We start from the raw sequence: 16,970 nt of genomic DNA, 5'->3' as shown, positions 1-16,970 counted from the left end.
ACTGGTAACGGGGATTAGGACTTCAACCTACCTTTTGAAGGGACGCAATTCAACCCTTTATAACCTACTATCTGCCACGCACAAGGCTAATTATTTAATAGACGTTAGCTCTTTTAATTCTCACAACTATTATTATGAAATAGTACTAGGATTATGAAATATTACTAGGATCATCATATTATCCAGTTAGGGCCCTGAGCTATAGAGAGGTCTACTCAGTTGTCCAAGTCCACACAGGGCAGCACATTAGGAAAATGCTATGGCATTGGTGGGAGCAAGCGCAGTGGCAGCTTGTACGAAAGTAAAGGCTGAACTACGTGCAGGCAGCTGTGATGTGCTCTACTACCAAGCACACTCTGTTTAGGAAGGACAGCATCTTTCCAGACACTGTGAGATAATGGCCTACAACTTGTATTTCATAGTCACGAACAGTGTTTAAGTAAATTACAGCAGGGACTTTCAGAGTTTCTTGTTACAAACCAAAGCTCACTGCTGCTCATAAGGAAAGGTGTTAATCAACCACTGGAAATGAGAAGAATAATTACTTTTTAAAATTTTTTCTGCTGAGGAGCCTTTTTAGATAAACATCTCAACTAGGACACAGAGGCAATGTTTTGGCTTGCTTTTGGCTTAGGATTTTATTTAGCTGAACACACTCACTTTCTTGATGCAGGGTCAAAATGTTACTGCCGGGAATATGTCTTTGATGAAACTAAAACTTGCTATTTAGATTCAACGTACAATGTAAGGTAAAAATGACTTTGCAAACTGGTACTGAATATCTCACTGAGCAGAACCTTGACATAATTGAGAGTATTTTGAAATGGTACCCTACAACATTTTGGTTTGCTTCACCCAAACTGAACTCTTTGCTGGTAAGCACTGTGAACAGCAGTTGAAGTCTCTTAGTGATTCTGCACTAAAACAACAATTTCCAATTATTCTTTTAAGCCTCTGAATCAGCTTTATAAGAGATTATCCTAAGATTGCAAAATAAACTACTAAAATACATTTTTTCAATTACATGAATTATCTACATGAATTGAGATTTTCCTGATACCATGAAACCAAAATAAAGTGCAGAAATCAACCTGATGTTGAGGCCAGTAAGACAGCAGCCCTCATCCCAAAGCAACAAAGTTCAATTTTCATTTTTATCAAAATACCCTTGGTTTATAAGAAAAGTTTATAAACTTTTGAAATAAATGTATGTTTATAGAAGTATCTGTTGGGCTTTCACATTGATTTCATTTTTAAAAAATGACTTTCAACGCTGAAGAAAAACTTACTGTATGAGGACCCAAATCCTTAGTTTTCCAAGTAAGCCTAAAAGGTGGTATCTATCCATCTTCCCTTCATCTTTAGATACTCTCACCCCATCCTCCAGGCACGCTGCTATGCAAGTGTTGGCACCTTCCTTGAGATTGGACGGTCTTCTCCTTTTCTTTTTCTCAGGGTACCAAAAGCACTCCTATCCTTCAAGGCCCTGCTGAAAAATTTCCTTCTCAATGGACACAGGCCCAGCCACCACCTCCCTTCCCAGAACTCTCAGAGTACTCAGAGCAAATGTTTCAAAACTTCATGGTAAAGTCCTTAAGAGCAACATCTGTATGATATTGTATCTCAAATGAGGGTATATGTGTGTGTGTCCACCAGAAACAGGAGGAACCACAAGTTAACTATGTCCAACCTTCCTTGGATTCCAAAAATTTAGGGGAGAAATTATGTTAAAATGCCAGAAGAAAGAATAGAAAATTCACATGAATTTTTAAGACATAGCCAAAACTTTCAAAGGAATTGTCCTGTTGGAGATGAAGAAGTCAGGCTCTCCCAGAGGTTGTGGTCCTTCTTCTCTAATGCTAGAGTTCTTTGATGGAAAAGTCTGATGGCTGAGTTAATTTTGTATATTTACAAGCTAATATAAGGTACAAAAAAGATGTTTTTGGAATGGATGACAGATGAGAGCTAAATAAGCCACAGAAATGACACGAACTAATACTTCAACCAAGTACTGCAACAAGAGTTCTTTCTATCAAAGATGTTACCAGTGCCCATTTTGAAAAGTGAGGCTAAAAGGGAACTATTGATTCCATCATGAAATACTTCCACTAGCTGCCTATACTGTTCATTTGACTCATGATTTGTAGAGCCAAAGATCTTGGTTTAATATGGGTCTTCATTCTTGCTTTGAAAATTATACAATTTGCCTTATCCGTTATCTGTTTAAGTTGGCTTGGGACTTGGCCTACATCTGCTTATTTCTTGTAATTCTGATTATTCTACTCCTTGCTCAATGGCTCCACAAATGATTCTTCCATACCTCTCAGAGTAAGCCATCTCATCATAGCTATTCAAGATATAATATTTAACCAGTATTATTCATGTGTGGTGCATGTTTTCAGTAATATATTGGCTTATATGAAAAATAAAAATATATTTTTGCCTTATCACACTAGAATCCATTGCTTCAATGTAACACTACTAGGTACTTTTTTCATTCAATCACGGATTAGCTTTTATCGCCTGGAATTAAGTATTTGCCTAAATTAGGTTGATGCTCTCAGATCCTTGTCTTCCTTTTTGTTACATTCATGCAAGAGGCAGTTTCACAGTACCTTCAACAGAGAAATTACTCAATAAATGTTTGCTAAATTTAACTGAAGGGAATAAGAAATGCCATCACTTCTCTGAGACACAAGAGTTAAGGCAGACGTGAGGTGATCTATCACTGTTAACAAAATCAGTGCACGCACATAAATGTAAAAACGTAATAGCCCATTCAATCCATTTACAAGTTGAACATCATTACCTTCAGAACAACCTCAAACTAATAGTATTTAGAAAAAAATTAAGGTAGCGCATTTTATTAGGCATGTCCCTACTCCCATGTCGTATTCTCTTCATTGTCATTTCATGACTAGATGTGTCATCAAGTCAGTTGAGAACATTCATCTTGCTTAGGCTCAAAGAAAAAAAAAAATTCCATCCAAGGAAAGCAATGAAGCATTTCTCTATATCTTTTATGTTTAAAGGCTTTCTGAGTGTCATCAGATAATGTCACATTCAGACAATCATCTTGCCAGTTCGGAATGCACAACTCTGCTCCTATTGCTGGGTGAGAAGATTTAAGAGAATACAGCAAGAGTTATAATATGGTATATTTTGTCTAAATCATAGAATATTTTTAGATGATAATAACGCATAAATTAAATAATTGCTTGGGTCAAAAGATTAAGGCTTGGGTCAAAAGATTAAGGCATCTTAATGTGGAATATAATTTGTTCTAATTATTCTGGCTATAATTTTTCTAGCTCATACTTTTAAATTCAATTTCCTCACATAGCTAGAATACGAAACCTACTTCTGTAAATATTACATTACTTCTAAGGATGTGCTCTCAGTAGTAAATCTTGCAATGTACTGATTGACCAGCTTTCCTTCAATGCAAGAACAATAGGCCCACTTTGTTGCCAGGACATATACACCAGTGTCCCATCTCAGTGAGCTGTACCATCAGCCACTAAGTTACAAGTTGGAGACCTAGGAACCTGGCTCACCTTACCTGCATATTCCTATCTCATCAAGTCCTATCAATTTTTCTTGTCTGTCTTTTGAATCTATGCAATTCTCTTATCTACACATTAATCCAAGATAGTGAGGAAAAAAAATTAGGCATCATAGGGTAAAAGGGTCTTTTTGTTTGTTTGTTTTCTAATTTAGGAAATGCTGGGTTAAGCAAATTAAATACAGGTATTTACCAGAAGACTTATTGAGCACTGAACATGTCTGTTGTCATTTTAACTCTCCACATCACATTTTGAAAATTCACTTGGCAATTAAATGCTTGGGGACTAGTTGAACACTGAACTGTTTTTCCACAGACAAAAGGATGGCATTGGTACAGAACGTATATGAAAATGGGGAGATTTCACCTCTAATTTAGAAGCCCATGATTCTGGAAACAGACACACTAACTAATAAGGAAACACTGGATATGAAACACATTCAAACAACTGAATAATTGAATTATATTTTAAGGAACTTGCTTTGAAAGCTACAAGGTTCTGGGGTCAGTCTTCCACTCCTTTGCTGTTGCATGAAAGAGCAATTGTTGTCTTCTGTCTTATAATTTCCATCCATTTCACATCCTCATGGGACTGTAAATGCCTACTTTCTGCTCCTCTTTCAAACACCTTGTGTACTAAATTTTTTTTCTTTCTCTCTTCCATTTCAAGAGGAGAGAATTGAGGGGAGGGTGTTATACTGAAAAGAAAAATCAATTCCCTAAGATGCAGTAAAAAGTATAACTGAAATAATATATTACAGATTGTGCCAGGACAGAGTTTTGAGCATTCAGTTCATGCCGTGGCTTTATTTCAAAGTCACTGGAAGATAAAGCAGCAATTGTGACTTTGGCAATCTTCCAAATCTCAGCTGTGTGTTACTTGAAAAACTACTTCTTGGTGGCAAAACATGGTGATCAGGTGGGGGCAACAAAGGACACATGACCTAATAAAAATCTAGGGGGAGCCACGTCAGGTGAGAGACCACTAAGCATGCTCTAGTCTGCATCTGCTTGTGAGGGGATGGCAGGTGTGCATTTGGACACAGGTAGGCTATTAACTACTGCTCAACAGTAAAATTAGCTCTTTTCTGTTCCCAGACATCTCAGCATCTCAGTATAGAATAGATATCCAACTCTCACTGCTATTTTGGCTGAAAACCTTCCAGTGTCCCTCCAGCCAGAAGTAAAATTAGGATACCTGCAGAATAAAATGCCTTCCTTCAAGTCAAGTGAAGTTTTATAATCGTGCTTTTTTTTTTCTTTTAATGAAACGGAGTTTTAAAAGGGATATCCCCAAACAACCGTCTCACAGTTTATAAGAAAGCATGATTAACTCTTCTAAGATTTTTTTCACTATTTTTATTTAATAATGTTAAGTTAGAAGCAACTAATGCTATGATAATGTGATAATGTGATTCAAAATCTGCAAACTGAGTCATTAGTGTTTTTAAATTTTAGCTCTGATCTTTGCACTAAAGAAAAGTGATACTGGTTAATAGTTTGTATACAAAATATTTAAATAATTATTGCCATTGATGTCTTCAAAGGCCAAATACTTTTTTCAGACAAATAATTATAAACCACTGTACTACAAAATGCTCTACATCTACAATCAAAGTAGTGAAATAAAGCGCACACTAAAAACATTTTATAAGATAAAAGATCAAGAATAGAAATATTTACAGGCTGTGCAATTAAAACAAGAAGTAGTGTCATGAGTTACAGCTGCTTCCCTGATTCTGGAGAATATTACTAACATCAAGCTTTATCATAGATCTTTCCAGAATCACACAGATGACACCACTACTACATGGACAAAATATAAGCGACATTAGTTAAATTTATGGCATACTTGATTTTCATTTAGTATATGAATATCATGTTTATTCTATCTTCCACAAAAATTTTCCCACCACACACAACCTGAGTTCTACCTATGCTGATTTAAGTCTAATGATAAACTAGCAAATATTAATAGCTATTCTTCATGTCATTTTCTAAAACCTGATGACATGTAAACTAGAGAATGATCATGATTTTCCCATCAGCCAGATTTGAACACCTGGATGTCAACATCTTCCATTCCAGTAAGAGAGCAACTCTCCATAGAGAGACACTCAAAAGCTACCGAGACTGTCAGAGACTGACTCACATTATCACATCAGTTACAAAATGAAGTAGAACAGATACCTTTCTAACAAGGTGTCATTAGTCAAAATTCAATCTTAAGGATGAGAGGAACATGCTGAAAATTTTAGCTCAGAGTATTTATGTAGGAAGAGATTAAAAACTGCTGTTTAGGGCATCCCTGGTGACGCAGTGGTTGAGAGTCCGCCTGCCGATGCAGGGGACACGAGTTCGTGCCCCGGTCCGGGAGGATCCCACATGCGGCGGAGCGGCTGGGCCCGCGAGCCATGGCCGCTGAGCCTGCGCATCCGGAGCCTGTGCTCCGCAACGGGAGAGGCCACAACAGTGAGAGGCCCGCGTACCGCAAAAAAACACCCCAAAAAACAAAAAAACCCAGCTATTTAATATCAAATGTTGAAAATGAACATTTAGAATTTAGGCATATAATTTACGAATGAGTTTGATATCCCTTGCTCTATACAGTAACTTTCCTTTGGACACTATGAATAGAATGATGTGATTTATAAGATGATGATCCTGACAACCGATCTCTAAGATCTCTTCCACTTCAAAATGTGTATCATTCTGATATCTAATGTAAGTATCAGAAACAAAACATATTTTCGTACAGGGCACATACAGATGGTGAGCTAAACTTAAGAATATTAGGAATCTTGGTATTTCTCATTTGCCTGGACAAAATTTTAAAAACAAAACATGCAATGACTTTAGATTTTTTTTTTTTACTTTGAAACATCCTTATGAAGGGATTACATTTGATTCAAGTTTATGTATCCACAATTGATGAAAAAATTATAAATGAGATAACATTTTTAAACTTCATTTGGAGGATCAAAACAATAAGAGTTTATATTTTGAAGAAATGCATTTCACAATGTAAAAATTCAAATTGGATATCTTAATGAGTATGCTGTTAAAGGGCAAAGTCACAAGCAAGTATAAAACAGTAATACTTTCATCACTATCTGTATGGAATAATGACTAAAGGAAAATCTTCAAAGTAAAAAGTAATACACTGGATGCTGTGGATTTCAAACACTTATCGCAATCTATGTCCCTTCTATTCCAGAATGGTCCCAATGCCAAACATTCTAGCTTTTTTCTACCTATAAATCATTAGAATGGTATAAAATTCCAACTATTTTAAGATTCAAACACTGTTCCCTGAAACAAAATTGGCAAAACAGTTTTGGCACACCATGAGTTCTGATTTTTTACTTTGAATGGTTTCAATAATAATATTATTGCAATACTCATTAATAAAACTATTCACTACTGATTAGCACAGAGTAAACTGCATTTGTAGTGATGCATATATTTCCATTTCCGCAGCCAAATGCACCTCTGTGATGCCAAAACAAACATACATGCATATTTATAGCTTCTCTTAAGCATGCATAACCTGAAAAAAATATTCCTGAGTTCTAGCTGCTCTTATTTCAGAGGCTTTTTTTTTTTTTTAAGTTGTACTAAGAATACAAGTATATTTTCCTTTTTTATTGATTTAAAAATTTTTTTTATTGGGCTTCCCTGGTGGCACAGTGGTTGAGAGTCCGCCTGCCGATGCAGGGGACACGGGTTCGTGCCCCGGTCAGGGAGGATCCCACATGCCGCGGAGCGGCTGGGCCCGTGAGCCATGGCCGCTGAGCCTGTGCGTCTGGAGCCTGTGCTCCGCAACGGGAGAGGCCACAACGGTGAGAGACCCGCGTACCGCAAAAAAAAAAAAAAAAATTTTTATTGAAGTATATAGCTGATTCACAATGTTGTGACAATCTCTGCTGTACGGCAAGGTGACTCAGTTATACACATACAGACATTCTTTTTCTATATTCTTTTCCATTATGGTTTATCACAGGATACTGAACACAGTTCCCTGTGCTATACAGTAGGACCTTGTTGTTTATCCAACCCCAAACTCCCAGTCCATCCCTCTCCCTACCCCCACCCCTTGGCAACCACACGTCTGTTCTCTGTGTCTATAAGTCTGTTTCTGTTTTGTAGGTAGGTTCATTTGTGCCATATTTTAGATTCCACATATAAGTGATATCATATGGTATTTGTCTTTCTCTTTCAGACTTAACTTCACTCAGTATGACAATCTCTAGGTTCATCCATCCATGTTGCTGCAAATGGCATTATTTCATTCTTTTTTATGGCCGAGTAGTCAAATATGATATTTTCTGAAGTATTTTTTATAATATTGTCATCACTGTGCTCTCCTACTCCATTGTGAGTGTGGTATTCTTCATTCATCAAATTTGGGGAACCCTTCCTAGTCACCTGTGCTGGTTAATGTTAAGTGCCAACTTAGCTATGTTGTCATCGTGCCCTGTTGTGTGGCAAACACCAAACTAGATGTTGCTGTAAAGGAAGATTTTAGATGTAATTAACATTTAACTAGTAGACTTTGAGTAAAGCAGATTAATCTTCATTATATGGATGGGCCCCATCCAATCAGTGGAAGGCCTTAAGAGAAAAGATTGAGATCCCCCGAAAAAGTCTGCCCCCAGACGGCCTCTGGACTCAACACTGCAACAACATCAGATTTTATGGTCTGTCAGCCTGCCCTGCAAGGTTTGGACTTACCAACCTCTACAACCCCATGAGTCAACTCCTTAAACATCAGTCTTTCTCTCTTTTTTCCTTTCTATCCACACCGCTCAGCAACCCCACCCCCCCGACACACACACACATTCAAATTGCTCTGTTTTTCTGGAGAACCCTGACTAATACATCACCACATTTTTTATTTTCTTCTTTATTTAGTCTTAAAGATGAGGGGCAAGGTCTAACCATGACTGATTGTGTTCACAAACAAAGCCTGTGTGACCTCCGCTTTTCACCCTTATAGTTCATGGCAACTGCTGTTGAACTCTGTTTCTTAACAAGCTGGAGGGCTATCGATGGAGAGTTGGAGCTCTTGGTTTGGTGAAGTCATTGTGCCAGGGTCCACCTTTCACTATGGCTTAGGCTCCCCCAGGTGGAAGCCATTGCTGAGTCTTAGCCACTTGCTGCTTCTACAACAAAAAGCCCCTGTTGACTCTTTGCTTAAACTCAGCCACGTGAAGCCAGGGTTTCCCAGCACTGCTTTTCAGTGCTGTTGAGATTCTGCCTAGGAAGTGACCTTGAACAACGTGATGCCCATCTGGCTGCTAGAACCTTAATACACTTTCAAAATGGACACTCTGGTGGAGTTGCATGAGAGTCTGCACCATCCACTTTCTTTTAGGAGCAAGGCTTTCTTAGCTAACTTTGCATCTAGGATATTGCTGTGATTTCTGAGTCTCTCAGTGCTGCTAATTTTCAAATGCTGCTGTTTTGTTACAGTGAACCAAGTCTACAGGATGTGCTCTGAGTTTGCCTCTGAGTGTTACACTCAGGTAAAGAGGTTGGCCATTTCTGTCAAGTGCTCAAGAAAGAACAGCATCTGGTAGAGTTTTAAGAGGTCATCAGATACCTGATTAAATATGGTGTTATGGGTTGAATTGTGCCCCCCCCCAAATTCGTATTTCAACCCCAGTACTTCAGAATGTGATGGTATTGGAGAAAGGGTCTTTAAAGAGATGATTAAGTTAAAAAGAGACCCTTAAGGTGGGCCCTGGGTGTTATAAGAAGAGGAAATTTGGACACACAGAGACATCAGGGATGCAGCAAGTGCACAGAGGAAAGACCACGTGATGACACAGTGAGAAGGCTGCCATCCGCAAGCCAATGAGAGAGGCCTCAGGAAAAATCAAACCTGCTGACACATTGATCTTTGAACTTCTAGCCTCTAGAACTGTAATAAAATAAGTTTCTGTTGTTTAAACCATGCAGTCTCTGGCATTCTGTTATGGCAACCTTGGCAAACTCATACATGTGGTATCAGAAAATGAGGAATAGCAGAACATCTGAGAAAGGCATTACAGACATCAAACATACATCCCAACTAAGTTCCTCAGATCTGGGATCCAAATGTGTAAAGGAAGATGTCCAACTAATTGAATGTCATGGCATCTTCAGAGTCTAACCTTTTTCATGCATGTTGTATGAGGGTGTATTTTCTAAATTCCTGCTTAATAAAAATGCCTTTTTGTTGCCTTCTCATATGAATGTTAATCAGACTGGTATAAAATTCCTGACTCACTACTTTTCCTCAAAACACTGTAGATGCTGTTGCACTTTCTTCAGGTATTTACTATTGTTGACTAATTCTGTAGTATTTTTATTAAAAAAAAAAGTTCCTATGCTACTTCTTTGTTTATGTATTTTTGGATAAGCCTAGAGCTAGACTGAACTTGGGGTGATATCTAATAAAAACAATGCATCTTTTGCTCTTTGTTCCACTCCATATGTCCTCTTGTGACGGCTGATCCCACGGCTATGTGATGGCTAGTTGATGTGCATGGTTCCTTTCCAAGCTCTAGAATCTAGCTGACTATCTCTGGTGAAGCTCCAGAGCCCTAAGGTGGATCTTATTCTTCTCTCATTCTAAGAAGTTTAATGTTCAGAACAGCTGGAATACCCTAAAAATGCATAATCTGCTACCTGGGATTTTCCTCTTTTGTTTATAGTGTCCCACTTGCAGGAACTTTACCCTGCAGGGTGCAGAATATAACCACATATCCTCTCCTCCCTATTTCTCATTTATACTCTGTTACTTTCTTGAATGTACTTTTAAACCAATAGGTAGGTACTTGAAGATGGGGTTTACTTTGAAAAGCAAAACTTCTACAATATAGGAGTCACTGACCAGTTTTTCACTTTGAGAAAAACTTTTATAAAGTCAGGTTCAATATAGTTTTTCCTTCGTGCTTCAAGCAAGCTTAGTTAGCTTTATCCAGTAGTACAGCACAGGTAACCCATCAACTGCATTTAAAAATCCAGTTCCAACAACAGAGCTATGGATACATGTATGACAAAGAAAGTAGAGTAACATGATAATAGCTGGTTAGTACACAGGTGTTCACTATAAAATTACTTCAACTGCTGTACTCTTGAAGTCTTCTGCAACTAAATACAGGAAAAACATCCAGAACTCCTCCCAAATTCTGGCAACAAGCTGCCCAAAAGTCTATGTTTTCCATATTGTGAACTTTCATCTTTTTCTGGGTCTTTATAGTCATTTTGGTGGGAAGTTTAGAGATGTTATGTCCAGCGCTGCTAGCCAGACACTATTTAAAATAGAAATCTCAGTATCTCTTAACGGTAACAAATAGCTATTTACTGAACCCAAACAGCATCCAAGATACTCCTTTTGAAGCAAAGGGAGGCTTCTAGTTCTTCTAGCGAAGAACAGCCAAAGTAATTATACTAAATGTTCCCACAAGCTACAATAATATAGCAATGCAATATTTAGTAGATCATATGGAACTTTCCAAGCAGTAAATGCAAAGAGTATATATCTCTTATGAATTATTTCCAAGAATGCCAACTATTAATCAAGAAAAACAAAGGAGGATCAGCTCACAAAATTGGTTATCTCCCCCTTCAGTTTTTTTCTTGTCCATTTGAAACATAAACACCTGCTACAAATTCATTAAGCAACAAATACTTCATTTTCAACATATATAGTTTTATAAAAATAAAGGCTTATTATTATCAAGGGAACATGTGTTTCTGGATCTGGGCCAAATTATTTTTCTTTGAAAGAGCTAATAAATACTCAGTCCTCAAATAAAAAATGGAAATCATCTACATCTTCTTGTTTAGATAGTAAGAAATATAAAAGAGATGTTGAACATGTACTGGCCCTGTAAATACCAGAGATTGACCAGATAATTTTATCTTGCCTACTAAAGATTGTTTTTTGGCCAACTTCATATGAATATAAAGTAGGTATACAAACCATATACAGTAGTTAAATTATGTGTCTCATTTTCCCTTTTTGATTCTGTCCTGCCTTTCAGTAGGGAAGATCAGATAGGCAGTCTGGGTACAGATTCCTGAGCAGTGATCAACAAAGATGGGGAAACCTCATTTACTTGCATATTTCCATAATTTCATTTCTTACTCAAAATGATTCAATGTTTTTTCTACATCTTAGAAATTAATGTCCAACTGACTTACCCAAAACTTCTTAAACTCTCCTTGATGCCTTTACCACTTTTGACTTTTTTTTGAAAGTACTAGTTTTGATTATTTTCACCTCTCTTTCAATTAAGTGAAATCATGCTCATTTTTCTTTATTACTATGTCATTTGCTAATCAATTTCATTTTTATACTGAAACAATGATTTTTCCCACCCATTACTCAGGATTTCAGGGAACTAGACGCCCTGTCTTTGGAGCACCAGCAATCCTGAGCATTTCAGATCCTCTGTTTAGTTTTCGGAGTAGAAGCATAATGGGAGACAAAGTAAGGGTCTTGCACTGGGGAAACTTAGTGGACATATTCTATAATCACTTGAGTGCTTTCTCTGCAGACAGCCTTCCTCATCAGAGCAGCGATGTGGGAAATACAACAGAAATGACAAGGTTTCTGTCTCCCCAAGAGACTTCAATCAAATGGAGTGAGAGGTAGGCAACTAAGCAACACATGCAGGGGTATTTATCAGTGAAAGTTCAGAGAAAGGGAGAATCACGTGAGCTGGAGCAGTCTGGAGAAAACAGCATGAACAACCCTTGTGGTCAGGAGACAGTGCAGAATGAAAAGAATGTATCCAGTGGAAGTTTTGGCTCTGGTCAGAGACCAGTAGGAGGTAAAATTACACAGAGAACAGCCACATTATCGAGAATCTTAAATTCTAGATGAAGAATTTGGACTTTCTGCAACCAGTGCTAAGCCTTTACAAGTTTAGAGCATGGAAACCAAGTATGATAAAAAACAGTGTAAGAAAAATAAATCTGTTGGTGTATAGAATAGATTTTTTTTTTTTTCTAGGAAAGCCTGGAAAAAGATAAGTCATCTTGGAAGCAGCTACGTGGTCCACATGTGAAGTGATGAGAGCTTGAATAGCTTTATAGTTATGCAGACATTTTAAGAATAAAATGTCACCAAAAAAAGTCATGTCACTAACATGTGAAATGTGGAATTTCATGAAACTATAGTTTAAAGAGCTCCTATCTTCTTTTGGCTCTCAAAGGTCCCCCATTAAGATCATCATAGGAAAATAGGTTTTCACACTAATAAAGAAACATAAAACTTTGGGGAAGTCCTTTTGAATGATTAGGGTTCCTTTTGATCATAAAGTTAATGCGTCAATAAATCTCTCTCCTCTCCTCTCCTCTCCCCTCTTCTCCCCTCCTCTCCTCTCCTCTCCTCTCCTCTCCTTTAATGTCTCTCTCTTTCTAGCACTAATCCTAATATGTAAACATACCTAAATCCAGGTCATCCTTCATTGACAGTTCCTGGATTTGAGAATCAACATCTGGAGCTCTGGGTCAATTACGGGGTACTGAAGAGCTAAGGAGAGTAGACTGCTTTAGTTCTCCAAATTCAACTGATGTCAGATACCAATCGCTTAGTTTTAATTCTACACTTTAGGACACAGTGGTTTTGCTTTTATTTCCCTAGCAACGTTTTCTTTTAAACCCAAATAAACCTGCATTGAGTAATTAAAATTAAAATTGAGAGAACAGAAAACAGAACTCCAACAAATGCTGTGAACAACTCTGACTACTCGGACGCGATCATCCCATCACCCCCTTTTCTGCAGTGGAGGAAACATATCCTCATTTCCTGTTCAAAATGCTACTGCACACTTTTCTTCCATCCAAATGCATACGTTGCTTCCTGACTCTTTAACACAGGCAATATGTAGAATTCATTGCACACCTAGGAATCTAGATGTATATGACTGACACAACAGCTAAAATACTGTTCACACCATTTTGAAGAATAACCCTAAACATAAGGCATCATTTAGAACCAGATAAACAAAATGAGGAGACAATATTATAATGCTATAGGGATGAGATGTAATTTGTACAAGAGGCCTTTGAAATTGGTGAATTAAAAATATATATATAAGCATATTTACCTTTAATTTCAAACATTAACTTTGAAATAAATAACTCAAAGTATATTTAACAGCAGTTAAATATCTCACAATAAATGTCAAGATGCTTATGAGATCTCTATTTTACCAGTCCCATCCCCAGCCTGAATTATTGCTATGGTGTCTTTTGGTTCCACGATTCTTATAACAAACGTGATTTGAATACATTGACTACTGAGTCTTATACATGTAATTTTTCAATGATTTGTGGGAAAATTTGATTTTTTTCAAAAAGGAGTAAATTGATTATTTGAGCTACTGAATACACTCTCAAGAACTATTATGACTAGAATTTAGGATGCCCATTTTACAGGTAAACATTTTCAGGAGAAAAGACCAGATACAAATGAAGGAGGTAGATAAATGCAATTGGTCTTACAGGTTTAATTTTTTTTCTTGGCTTTTGCATTTGAAAATACTTTAAAATTCATACAAAAGCTCAGTTTTCATTTTAACAAAATAATCTCATACTGGCAGAAATAATCTATACCCCTTAAATATGAAGATTAGCTACGTAAAAAGGACACAGCATTTTGCTTTCATCAGGTAGAAGACTGTATTTAGAAGCAAGGATCATAAAGGAGAATTGCTTCCATGGCTTGAAGCTTGTTTTGGTGTCCATCACTTTTCTGCTAGGAAGCCTATTAACTGGCACTTTTACACTCAATGCATTTTGATCACCTATTAAACACAACTTGATTTCATGATTGGTGAGAAAAATTTAAGCATGTGAACGCTTGATTCTTGATGAAATTAAACTACAAAGGAAGATCTAGATTATTTTCTTTTGTGCAATATTTTATTAGATAGTATGTCAATTTATTGTACCATAAAGGAAACTTTGAAAATATATAACTAACATTTACTCCCGTTATGGTTCAAGGGAACAATCTTGACAAAGAAGCTTAAAATTTCTGTACAAATTATTGACTAATATTGTCATATCTCCAAAGATAAAATAATATTCTTCTATATATGTTGAGAAAAAGATATAGATTTTAAAAAATGGGACAAATTCTTATTTATATTTTCAACTACTACCAGAAAAGTTACAAAGAATATATTAAATAATAAGCTCTTCGAAAAGAAATAAATGTGAGAGGATGACTTTAAAATACTTTTAGTCCATAACATATACCTTAGAACAATAAAAGCATAAACAAAACAAAAGAAAACTCCTCTACTAAAATTCCATGGTGTTTTGAAGTATGGAGTCCTCAAACAGCTAAACGCAATAGAGGAACAGCCTTTGACTACCTTTTAAAAAGCTTTCTTATGCGCTAAAGCAACAGTATTAATTCAACCTTGGCTGCAAAAGCATTTTATATTTATTTGTTTTGATTATAAAATTGTTCCCTCTCACCTTGGCCTTGGGTTTCTGATACTCTGCCCTTTTTTAAGTACTGGGAGGCGTTTTAACAATTTGTTTAAACCTTCTTTCATAGAGAAGCCAGAAGGAAAACATTTCAGTGTTTTCCAATTTTATCTTTAATTTTATAAGACTGATAATTTTTTTAAGTAGAAGGTACACTATACTGCACATCTAAATTGAGAAAGTATTTTTTTTTCCAAGAATCAAATTCTTTCTGATAATCAATAACCGGCTCTTTTCCCTTACTCCTTAAATACCCCAAAGATACACTAACATAAATGTGTGCATACAGTTACATAATATTAATGTGTATCTAGACATATAAGTATATGTACATGTAAATGTATGTGTATATGTATATATAAAGACCATACAGATATAATACAGCCATTGTAAATGACAATCATGAACTTGCTTTCGATTCTTTAGTTATCATCCCAGAACCAGAGAGCCAACATAGCTCAGAACACGGGCTCAACAAGCAACACAAATTCATTCGTTTTTATTTTAAAATTCAAATTGAGAAGCCTGCAGAGAAGCTGATAAGCTGTCTAGTAGAGTATAAAGTCTACCACAGGCCTTAAGATCTCGTACAGGTGGATTATGTGTAATGAAGCAAAAGGAATAAATATCATCTAAGGTGAACAAATCCACCACAACTCTCATCCAGGCAAGTCAAACACATAAGTACATTGAAAGTTATGAATATAACATTCTTTTGGAGGTTATGAATATAAATACCACAACGTATATATATTGCTTTCACAGACATGTGTCTTGCAAATAAAAATATATTTCTTATAGAGATGGTAACGTAGAGGAAACTTTTGAAGTGCTTTTTTTATACAGAAGTGGACTCAAGAAGCAAATACCGGTAAATCTTAGTCTTTAACAAAAAATAAAGTCTAATAAGGCACGAATGCTCTTCTATTCATGCAATACCTCATCATCTAAGTATCCTGATATTATACATATAAATGCATATTTCACACACAGGAAGGCTTTGGTACTATCATATATTAAGCCACAGCAAAACAGAGACAATTTGGTACATTGCTTCTTAAACATAATTTTATATTATTGTAATATAACTCTTCAAGACATTTATAGTCTCTGATCTAAAACACTGACTTATTCTCAAAACGCTTTTCAAAACCTATCCACATTAAAGATGATTCAAAATGTTCAGTATTACTTTTCCAAAGCTGATTGATCCTGAAATTTATTACACTCCCCCACCCCTTCTCTCCTATCATGCAGATCCCTCCACTAGAAATGCCTCCTCTCCAACTTCCATACATAGTGCAGCTAAAAGAAAAAGCAAGAGATTGGTATTAAGCTACATGATATCAGACACAAAGATTGTAACTCAACTCCTCACTCTCTCTTCCCTTTCTTCCAGTATATTGACTTATCACCAAACACAGAACAGAGTTCACCTCTCGTAAGACACAGAAATGGAAGGGAACTATACATTCACTTAATAAGAGCATTTGATGAAAACCTTTTTAATGATATGATTTGAAACGTTAAATGTCATTGGAACAATTACGTATTTTTCTTTTTAATGGTTACAGCTTCACCTAAAACTGTGGTAGTGTAGCGCTATGGTAGTGCAATGCTATGTTGTCCTACGTAAGTCTGAAAATGAGGCTCTTCATTAGTATTTTAGCATATTACCATAATCACTGTGACCTCTTTCCCACCTCAATCATTACCAATTGCAACATTTCCAAAACACCAATTTGGGCATCCCTCTCATTGACTATCTATTCTCAACTCTCAGGTCACACTCTCCAGTACTCCCCTTGCAGGATTTCTTTGACCTCACTGGGACTTCTAGTCCACTGATCCAACCATTCACTGATCATCATCCTCTTATGACCTCTCTTCCCTCCTTGCCCAG

At 36.5% G+C, this 16,970-nt stretch overlaps 1 protein-coding gene across 2 annotated transcripts in view; it reads right to left on the bottom strand.

Annotated features, from left to right (window-relative positions):
• PTPRK (protein tyrosine phosphatase receptor type K) overlaps positions 1–16,970 on the bottom strand; it is a 569,502-nt gene that overhangs the window by 157,867 nt on the left and 394,665 nt on the right. The window lies entirely within an intron of this gene.

Source organism: Aethalodelphis obliquidens, unplaced genomic scaffold, assembly GCF_003676395.1.
Source record: "Aethalodelphis obliquidens isolate GAN/ISIS:26980383/991018 unplaced genomic scaffold, ASM367639v1 scaffold3, whole genome shotgun sequence".
Classification (NCBI taxonomy): domain Eukaryota; kingdom Metazoa; phylum Chordata; class Mammalia; order Artiodactyla; family Delphinidae; genus Aethalodelphis; species Aethalodelphis obliquidens.
The sequence above is the reverse complement of the archived record's forward strand: the minus strand, read 5'-3'. Positions and strand labels throughout refer to the sequence as shown.